Here is a 9866-nt window from a genome sequence, read left to right as displayed (position 1 = left end):
TGGGTGGCTCTGGGTTCTCCTCCCTGAGTGGCTTCACAGTAGGTTCTTGGCCCTTCACCAACTCACGTAGCTTTACCCACAGCGGCTCCCTCTCTGCTCTGGGCAAGCACTTGAGGTCCTTAAATCATGGATCTAAGGCAGTCACCACCTTTAATAAATAAAACATAATAATTATTATAGTCGAAAATTTCACTTTCCAAATCTAACCTCCATATTTGTTCATGACTCCATCTATTCATTTGACCAACCTACTAGATGGCTTTCATTTCCACTGCGCAGACCGCAAGAGCGATCTCTCTGGCAAAACCAAAAGGTGTAGGTGTCTGTTATACTAACAACAGTTTGTTTGGTGTTCTGATGTGACCATAATCTCCAAGCACTGTTCTCCTGATTTAGAATGCCTACTCTTCAACTGTAACCCTTTGTACTCTCCCCGTGATTTCTCCTCATTTATTCTGGCCATGTCTACATCCTGCCAAGCGCAGACATGCACGCAGCGCAGCGTGCACTTGTGGATACAATTTTGTGCGTGGAGCAAAAATATTGTGATTTCAGCATTGTTCCAACACTCACCAGACTGTATTTCAATAACGACAAACCATGGCCAAACTCAGTCAGCTCAAGATGGAGAAGGAGACTGCATTTAAAAACAAAGACACAGAGAGCTACAAAAGAGGTGAAATACATGTTCAGCAGGGAGGTGAAAATGCTAAATCAAGGTACTCTGACAGGCTGAAAGAACAATTCTCATCTAACGACTCGACTTTTGTGTGGAAAGGGCGCTTAGGCAAATCACTGCCAAGCCAAATAACCCACTCAACAGAGGACCTATAGTCATCAGGCTAAACAAGTTCAAATCAGTGACTATAGAAAGAGAGTTTGGTTGCCGTTATGATGGCCCAACAGCCAACCAGGACATCACCCATCAGCTACTTCTCCATTTGAACAAGGTCACCTACACCTCCATGCCCCAGAAGTCTCCTCACAAAAGGCATGTCTCCCCTCCTACAACACGCCACTAACCATCCTGGAAGAGGATGTTATTGGGCCATTCAAGAGTCTAAACCCCCACAAGGCGTGCCTCCATCCACTGAAAGAAACTGCTAGCCTAGTGAACTAGACCAAATTCTTGCTTTGCAAAGTTTGGTCTAGGCACGCTTCATTGGAACCTCTGCAGCTCCTACCAGGACTCTGGCTGGCCAATCACAACTCTCTAGAGGGGTTTCAAACACATAAAGAGCTGTGATTGGTCCATAATGGTGGGCCAATCATAGTGCTCTATCTGCTTAGTGAACAAATCACAGAGCTTTATCCGCTTTGTGGGCCAATCAGGGCCCTCTATATGCCTGGTGGGTGGGATGACGCAACAGAGTGAAACAAGAGTATGTCACATTCATTGTCCAGTAGCATGCGGAGATCATTTGAAAGACAACGGCAGAACCCGCCCCACAACCGAGAGCCGTCAATGGAGCATGGCCAGACTAAATAATACATTTATTTAAATAAATAATAAATTTATTTAGTCTGGCTTGCCAGGCTAAGAAACTGCAGCTGTGCCCAGTCTTTACAGACTATGCATATATGCATTGGTAGCTTCTGCTTGTTAAGCAACAACAACAGAACAGAGCACAAGCAACAACATAAAGCTATGGTTTATGGGTGTAGCGGAATATAGTTGGTATATTCTTACACTTTTATTAGGTACTTTTTAGGCACTTAATATCAAAAGAGGTTGTTTTTACCACAGGGAATTTTATTCAAACACTTTGTATTGAATTAGAGACAAGAAAAGAGAGAGATGGGACGTTTAAGAATATTTATTTTATAATTATTCGAAACAATCACCAGGAGTAACTCTCTAATAATGGATGCAGATGAATGTGAGCTGAAGTGTTGGTGTGTGTGTGTGTCAGTTCAGAATCTCTGACCGAGGCGAGTCTGAGGGCAAGATATTGTTTTGCTTAACTAATGACGATGGAGAGGAAGGCATGAGACGCAATCTATGCCGTGTCTATGTACCGTTTCGGAGACACCCGTGTAAGATCCGGATGCCAGGTATTGTAGCTCAACCGAGCTTCTTCAAAATAAAGAATGAGACGAGACTTTGTCTTGCTGAACTCGACCTTTAGTGAATTAGAACACCTTACAGAAAAGTCACATGTCTGCTCTTAGCGCCAGTTTTTTCTCTACTTCCTGGTTTTTCTCGTTAAGCCTTCTGGGAACACGCTAAGTCTCATGGGTAATGAAGTTTTGAAGATTACACAATACTGAGCCTCTTAACTAATTTCAAATCAGAAATACTGTCTCATATCACTAAATAATCAAATTAAATAATATGTTCTTGGTGAACATTCAAACTCAACATTTCCATGAACTAACATAATAGTCATTTCTATTTGTTACTAGCATTAATATAACCCCCCGCTCTTATAATAATTCACAACACCAGGTCCTTGGACCCTCCTTTGGTGCTGGAACCGGTGAAACAGCGTCGCAGCACGACAAACCAGTCTAAGGAACGTCTCCCGGTACAACGGCAGGTTTCAGCGTCACGTAGAGAGTTCAGCTTTTATTCTGAAAGAACCATCGTCTTGTTGGTAAAACGACAGAATTTTCCAGCTTGACGGTTCTCAGCTTAAAATTAGAAAATACAGCTGGCCAGTCTGTACTTCACTTAGCGATGATGGATTTGAGAGCTGGTCGAGTCCTTGGTTGGAACTGCGTCGAACCAAGTTGAACTACGTTGAATGCTTTGTTGGAACTGCGGTGGAACTGACTTAAAATGGCATTGTTCTGTTTTATTAAGCTTAGATGTTTATGAATCTTAGCCAATCGGAGTGGACAGATTAACTAAACACGACAGAACTCTGCCCCACAACAGAGAGGAAGTTCTGATTGGATGAGTGAACAATGTGTTATATGTTTATCTTATGTGGATCAGGGTGTCTAGCTCAAAAGTCCTGTTATTCATTAAACACATAAATCATAACATTGTGATTTCACAGATCGGTCACCTGATTATTATTGACCAACAGTTGTTTTAATTAGCTTTATTAAAAATAAAGTTCTTTGATTAACTAATGAAAAGCGTTCTTCGTCCTTCTTCTGTCCTCTTTGCTGTAAACATCACAAGCAAGCACACGACCTTGGCAATTTATGCACACTGTCACTGTGTCAAAGGGCAGCTGTTAAGGGCAGAAATGGCATATTCATAGCGCTACATGGGCTTCACCCTCCCATATTCCAGCCAAAATTGACAAAGCACTTCAGATGAGAAGTGAAACATCTTCAAAAAACCAAAGAAGTTCACATACCTTCATTTGAACCCCTTTAGATCATAATGGTCAAATAATGCAAGTTCAATGTTTTTAAGAGCAGTGGAAGAGAAGGAGATATTTGATATTGTCAGTGGACTGAAGAACAAAACAAGTACTGACTTCCATGATATTGATATGGTAACAGTAAAGAGAGTAATTGATGGTATTGTAAAACCACTACAATATATTTTTAATTTGTCTTTCCAGGAAGGGGTTTTTCCACAAAAAATGAAAGTAGCGAAAATTATCCCCATTTATAAATCAGGTGAAAAGCATTGTTTTACAAATTATAGACCAGTGTCGGTACTCTGCCAGTTTTCTAAGATACTGGAAAAACAATTTCTAAAAAGACTTGATAACTTTGTGGATAAACATGATCTGTTGGCAAATTGCCAGTATGGGTTTAGAAATAACAGATCAACAGTTTTGGCATTGATGGATTTAATGGAAGAAATAACTGAATGTGTGGATAACAAGAAGTATGAGCCTGGAGTTTTTTTAGATCTAAAAAAAGCATTTGATACTGTTGACCACAAAATTCTAATAATCAAACTGGAGAAATATGGGTTTAGGGGGTGTGGTATTGGATTGGATAAAAAGCTATGTGATGAATCAACAGCAATATGTACAAATAAATGAGTTTAAATCTAAATTGATGGATATTGAATGTGGAGTACCTCAAGGATCAGTATTGGGACCAAAAATGTTTATAATGTATATAAATGATATTTGTAAAGTATCGAAGATACTAAAGTTTGTAATTTTTGCAGATGATACCAATATACTTTGTTCAAGTGGGGAATTTCAACAGGTTGTGGAGGTGATCACACAGGAGTTAAAGATATTAAAGAAGTGGTTTGATAGAAACAAATTGTCCTTAAATTTAAATAAAACAAAATTTATGTTATTCGGAAACTATAAGACAGTGGTGTCAAACTCAAACTCACACGGGGCCGAAATGAAACTCTGGGACGGAGTCGAGGGCCAAACTTAATATTTTTTTAAAAAGTGACGGCAAATTTGCACATTTTCTTTATCAACATATATGCAATTTTGAACCTTTAAATTTGGAAACAAACTTATTTCTGCATTAACACTGAATGTGGAATAACCAAATTACACATGAGCAAGTCAGTTTTAAATAAAAGGCATCAGTGGTATTTATTACTTGTGGTATAATCAGCATTTTTAAAATCTATTCAGGATTTATGTTTTCTTGTTTATTCATTTTTCTTATTTTTTTTCTTTTTTTTTTCTCCTGTAATAAGTGTCATCGCTGCTGTGACATCTAGCTTTCCCCACTAAGGAACAATAAAGGGATTTTCTATTCTATTCATCTATCTGCATCCTTTCCTGTTCCTTTTTTACTGTAGGTTAAATCTTTTCTCACGGGCCAACGACAAAATAAAAATATCATTTTATCTTAAATGAAAATGCAACATCTCACCTGTTAACTTTCATGTTTTGGAGCAGAAAAAGAGCATAAAACTTAAATTTAAAGCTCAGTTTGCTCCACTGGTTTACTGTGATGCTCACCTGTTCCAGCCAGATACCTGCATCATGGGACTGATCTGAGCTGAGGAGGAGACTCCTGTTGTTTTGTTCATCTTCATCATAATAATGACAACATTAGATGACAACAGGTGCTCACATAGGTTTGTGCTGATGAACATGTCTGAGCAGCTTGACCACGGTGTTGTGTGTCGGGGAGGAAACACAACGACTGCAACCACAGAGTCATGCTGGCTTGAGCGTGTCGCTGCTCGCTGGAGTTATATCGGCTCTGTCTGGACGTTAGTTGGAAAACTTTCTCTTGCAGTCGTGAACACATTACTGAGCGGCTAGAATCTCCATTTCTGGGCTTCAACGTCAGAAAATAGCTGAGTGAACTCGGCGCTGAGTGAGAGGAGTGTAGTTTGTCCGAGACAGCGGAGCTGCAGAGACCCGGCAGCAAGCGCTGGAAAAAACACAAAGGAGGGGGCTTCGTCGGCTCCACGCTGACGCCGCAAAGCATCCTGGGAGTTGAAGTCTTTGCGGTAAAATCGGCCAGCGGGCCAGTTTTAATATATTTTTGATATTTATCTCGCAGGCCACATAAAAATGCTCCGCGGGCCGCATCTGGCCCGCGGGCCTTGACTCTGACATATGTGCTATAAGAAAAACATTAACATTGAAATTTGTGTTGATAATGTATATCTAGAAAGGGTTAATACCATAAAATTTCTTGGTGTGATCATTGATCATAAGGCCTGTTGGAAATCACACATCACTTATGTGAGGGGAAAGTTAGCATGGGGCATTGCTGTCTTGGGGAAAGTAAAACATTTTCTGGATAGGAAAACATTATATATGTTATATTGTGCTTTACTATTACCATACATGAGTTATTGTGTAGAGGTTTGGGGAAACACATATAAAAGTAATATTCAGACTATAATCATAATGCGGAAAAGGGCTATTAGACTAATAAATCAGGAGGGATATAGGGTTCTCACAAACATACTCTTTATTAAGATGCAAACTTTAAAATTCCAGGATCTGGTCAAGTTTAAAACAGTGCAAATAATATACAGGTGCTGGCCAGTAAATTAGAATATCATCAAAAGGTTGAAAATATTTCAGTAATTCCATTCAAAACGTGAAACTTGTACATTATATTCATGCAATGCACACAGACCAATGTATTTCCAATGTTCATTACATTTAAATTTGATATTCATAAGTGACAACTAATGAAAACTCCAAATTTGGTATCTCAAAAAATTAGAATATTCTGAAAAGGCTGAATATAGAAGACACCTGCTGCCACTCTAATCAGCTGATTTACTCAAAACACCTGCAAAGGCCTTTAAAAGGTCCCTCAGTCTTGTTTTGAAGGCACCACAATCATGGGGAAGACTTCTGACTTAACAGCTGTCCAAAAGACAATCATTGACACCTTGCACAAGGAGGGCAAGACACAAAAGGTGATTGCTAAAGAAGCTGGCTGTTCGCAGAGCTCTGTGTCCAAGCACATTAACAGACAGGCGAAGGGACGGAAAAAATGTGGTAGAAAAAAGTGTACAAGCTCTAGGGATAACCGCACCCTGCAGAGAATTGTGACGACAAACCCATTCAAAAATGTGGGGGAGATCCACAAAGAGTGGACTGCAGCTGGAGTCAGCGCTTCAAGAACCACCACGAGGAGACTCATGAAAGACATGGGATTCAGGTGTCGCATTCCGTGTGTCAAGCCACTCTTGAACAAGAAACAGCGCAAGAAGCGTCTCGCCTGGGCCAAGGACAAAAAGGACTGGACTGATGCTGAGTGGTCCAAAGTTATGTTTTCTGATGAAAGCAAGTTCTGCATTTCCTTTGGAAATCAAGGACCCAGAGTCTGGAGGAAGAGCGGAGAAGCACAGAATCCACGTTGCATGAGGTCCAGTGTAAAGTTTCCACCGTCAGTGATGGTGTGGGGTGCCATGTCATCTGCCGGTGTTGGCCCACTCTGTTTCCTGAGGTCCAGGGTCAATGCAGCCGTCTACCAGGAAGTTTTAGAGCACTTCATGCTTCCTGCTGCTGACCAACTTTATGGGGATGCAGACTTCACCTTTCAACAGGACTTGGCACCTGCACACAGTGCCAAAACCACCAGCACCTGGTTCAAGGACCATGGTATCCCTGTCCTTGATTGGCCAGCAAACTCGCCTGACCTTAACCCCATAGAAAATCTATGGGGTATTGTGAAGCGGAGGATGCAATACGCTAGACCCAACAATGCAGAGGAGCTGAGGACGACTATCAGAGCAACCTGGGCTCTCATAACACCTGAGCAGTGCCACAGACTGATCGAGTCCATGCCACGCCGCATTACTGCAGTTATTGAGGCAAAAGGAGCCCCGACTAAGTATTGAGTGCTATACATGCACATTCTTTTCATGTTCATTCTTTTCAGTTGGCCAACATTAGAGAAACAAACATTTTTTCATTGGCCTTTAGAATATTCTAATTTTCTGAGATACCAGATTTGATGTTTTCATTGGTTGTCACCTATAAATATCAAAATTAAACGTAATAAACATCGGAAATACATTGGTCTGTGTGCATTGCATGAATATAATGTACAAGTTTCACGTTTTGAATGGAATTACTGAAATATTTTCAACCTTTTGATGATATTCTAATTTACTGGCCAGCACCTGTATAAGGCAAGGAAAGGGATGCTCCCACTTGACATAAGTAAATGGTTCTTAGAAAGAGAAGGGAGGTATAATTTTAGAGGGAAGTGGAATTTAAAAGTACAAAGAGCAAGAACAACATTGAAAAGGATGGCTATTTCAATAGTGGGCATTAAATTCTGGAATGAGTTAACAGAAGAAATAAAGGTCAGGAGTGATATAAACCAGTTTAAAATAAAACTCAAAAAAGAAATGTTAAATAAGTATAAGAATGAGGAAAATGCAATTAACCAAGGACGGCATGCAAACCGATGTTTAATCTCTTCTACAAATTAGCAAATCTAAATATAGTTCTAGTTGAACATGAGAATTATTATTATTATTTATTTATTCTTTTTTTTTTTTTGAAGGCATTGTAAATGTTTTTGTTGTTCAAATTTAGATGATGAGGATGTAAACCTGAGGGGGTAGGGCTAAATAAGTATATACTTCTCCCTACTCCTTTTCAAACAACTGCATGGAATGATTTTATGAAATGTTGGTGAATGTATATGTTTGAAATAAAATGAACTGAACTGAACAGAACATTGCAAGACAAGTACCGGTAACAATAACCGAATAATGCTCCGCAGCAGCGCGCCACGGTCTCCAGCAGAGGAAGGCAGTGTTTGAAACTCTCCCAGCGGGACAGGGAAACTCATTCTTGGGTCGGAGTCGGCCCGCAGCAGCGCGGTGTAGCCTACATATTTTGTTATATAAGTCGCTCTGGAGTAGCAGGACCGACCAGACTATGAAAAAAAGTGTGATTTGTAGTCCAGAAAATATGGTAGTTATTAGTATTTGAGATAAATTAGCAGGCTAAATACATTTCACATATTTCCAAAACGTAACCCATGTTTGTATCTTGTACAGCCAAGTAGCTTTATTCTGGACTCAGTACAATTCACCAAAAGTAAAGAGACATTGTACAGATGAAGTAAGCAAAGATAACTTACTGGAAGAAACAGAATTATTATCATGAGAACCAGAACAAGACAGCCTGATAACAGTCATGTGAAAATAACAGTTAAAAAGTTTGTATGTGTAATAGAAATAAAAATATATTAGAATTAGTGTAACTCACTGTGATCCAAACAATAAATCAGCCATAGCTGATTAGCAATCATGAAATGAGGTCTGGGAATTTTTAAGTTTCATTCTTTTATTACATTTTTTTCTTAGATCTGTTAAAAGGTCACCATGGCAGCCTGTGTCTCCAACATCAGCTACACAATGCAGGAAGTGTAAGTTCCAAATACCCGTCTTGACCACTTCATGTATGGTTTTGTACTTTAAACAGCTAGGCCAAACCGGCTATTTTTTTCTCCATAGACATTTGGATCATCAGTGACAGCTGAGTGAGCCGTGGTGCCCAGAGAGCTGCAGAGACCCTCTGACACAACCTTGGCCTCCCTGACGTCTGTGTCTCCTGGTTCGGTTGGGACGGACTGAGGTGGAAAGACCTCCCCCCCTTCTTTTTCAACTCCATGCATGGAAGAGCAGCTCCTGATGTCCTTCTCATCCACTGTGGCGGCAATAACATGGGGGTGGTCAGCAGTGTGAAGCTGGTGAACATGAAGGAGGACCTGCACCGGCTTCACCTTCTACACCCTCATATCACACTGTTGAGAACTGTTCTTCCTTCACAACCCAATGTTCCACTCACTCTGCAGCTCTCTGGGCCCCATTTATTTTTTTAAGTATTTTTTAAATGTCCCGATACTTTGTGTCCTGTTATTTTATAAAATGTGATGTAAAAAAATAAATGTTTTTGCTCAATTACTGGAATTTCTTTGGTTTAGACAAAAAAGGAAGAACCATTTATGCCATGTTGTTTCTACAACAGGCCTGTTTTAGGTCCAACAGTTTCTTAGCAGCCAATAGAAATGTGTTCTTTACTAACTTTACTTTGTTTAAAAATCTTACTAAAATAAACAGAGTGCTGTATTGTGTTGGGGTTATTAGGAGCGAACAATTCGTAAGCTTTAACTTACTTTTGGATTCTTCAATAAATTCTGTAAATATGGGAATATTTACTGATTTATTAATTAATTAAGATATTCTTAGATATACGGGGCACCATTCCCCTTTAACCGGGGAAAAATTGAATCCAAAACTCTTATCAGTCTTTCTTGAAGTTCGTAGAATCCTCGGAGCAGAGACTTCTCTTCGACACAACAAAGCTACTGGAGACGAAAATCTGAATTTTATAACGTTTAATTAACAATTTGTCAAATGAATAAACAGTGGCATAAATGAATAATAACCATGCGATATAATAAAAGGATGTATATTCAAAATAATGTTCAAGGTGTTTTGTGTGTATGTATGTGTGTGTGTGTTTCTAAAATGG

Source organism: Nothobranchius furzeri, chromosome 1 (genome assembly GCF_043380555.1).
Source record: "Nothobranchius furzeri strain GRZ-AD chromosome 1, NfurGRZ-RIMD1, whole genome shotgun sequence".
Taxonomy (NCBI): Eukaryota; Metazoa; Chordata; class Actinopteri; order Cyprinodontiformes; family Nothobranchiidae; genus Nothobranchius; species Nothobranchius furzeri.
The sequence above is the reverse complement of the archived record's forward strand: the minus strand, read 5'-3'. Positions refer to the sequence as shown.